Raw genomic sequence first — 1204 nt, 5'->3', positions numbered from 1 at the left:
TTGTTTTTTTTTATCCTTTTTTTTAAAATTTATTTCAACTTATTTCAATATTATTGTTTTTCAACAATTGTTTAAATTTATTTCAATTTATTTATAACAATTGTTTTTTTTAAATTGTGTTTTATTTCTTTTTATATTTATTTCAATATTAACCTAAGCTGTAAATTTATTTCAATATTATTTTTTTTCTCTATTTTTTTAAAATTTATTTCAATTTATTTCAATATTATTGTTTTTTAACAATTTTTTAAATTTATTTGTAACAATTATTTTTTTAATTTTTTTATTTCTTTTTATATTTATTTCAATATTATTGTTTTTTTTTCTCTCAATTAATAAATTGTTTTTTTTCTCTCTCTCTCTTTTTTTTCTTTTATTTCATTACAATTTTGCAAAACCCTAGATCTGAATAGCCGGAGCCACCGCTGCCGATGAAGAAGCCCTCTATCAACTCATCCATCTCCTCCACCACCACCAGAAACCCTCGATCGTCATCATCATCATCATCACCATTTTTAGATCGTAATGTTGTTTCAGATCGTAAAAGAGAGAGAGAGAGAGAGAGAAAAAGAGAGAGAAGCTCAGCAATGGCGACAAAGCAGCAATGGATTACTGCGATGCGACGGCGATGGTCCGCAATGGCGGGGCGATGTCTTGAGACGCAACGAGAAGGAAAGAGCAGCGAGAAGGAGAGATCTAGGTCTGTGTTGCATTCTGGAGTTGAAGGAGGCGACAGAGGCATGGAGGCGACAGACGGCGGTCGCAGTGCAGGTGAGGTAGAGAAAGGGGCTGCGATTCTGATTGTGAAAAGGGAGAGTGAGGGTTACGATTTGGTTCTAGAATATATATATATATATATACGAGGGCCAGTTCGAGAGAGAGATCAACGTGATGTGTCACCGGAAATCATCCCCCTCTCTCTCTATGTGAAGAAGTGAACAATGTTTGGTTATAGATTTATATATTGGTTTTTTGGTAATATTTGAAGTATATGAGGAGCCTTTAAGTCATTAAGCCCCTCAAAATTCAGCTGGCCGTTTAAACTATTTTTATAAGCACTCCTCAACCAACTTAGAGATTTAAGCAAAAAATCACTTAAATTAAGTTATAATCTATCCTTGAAAAGCTATATCTAACACTTCAAAATCACTTATTTTAAATTATAAGTGAATTCCCCCCCCCCCCCCCCCCCGGTTCAAATCAC

The sequence above is a fragment of the Camellia sinensis genome, chromosome 11 (genome assembly GCF_055761805.1).
Source record: "Camellia sinensis isolate YWXY chromosome 11, ASM5576180v1, whole genome shotgun sequence".
Lineage (NCBI taxonomy): Eukaryota > Viridiplantae > Streptophyta > Magnoliopsida > Ericales > Theaceae > Camellia > Camellia sinensis.
The sequence above is the reverse complement of the archived record's forward strand: the minus strand, read 5'-3'. Positions refer to the sequence as shown.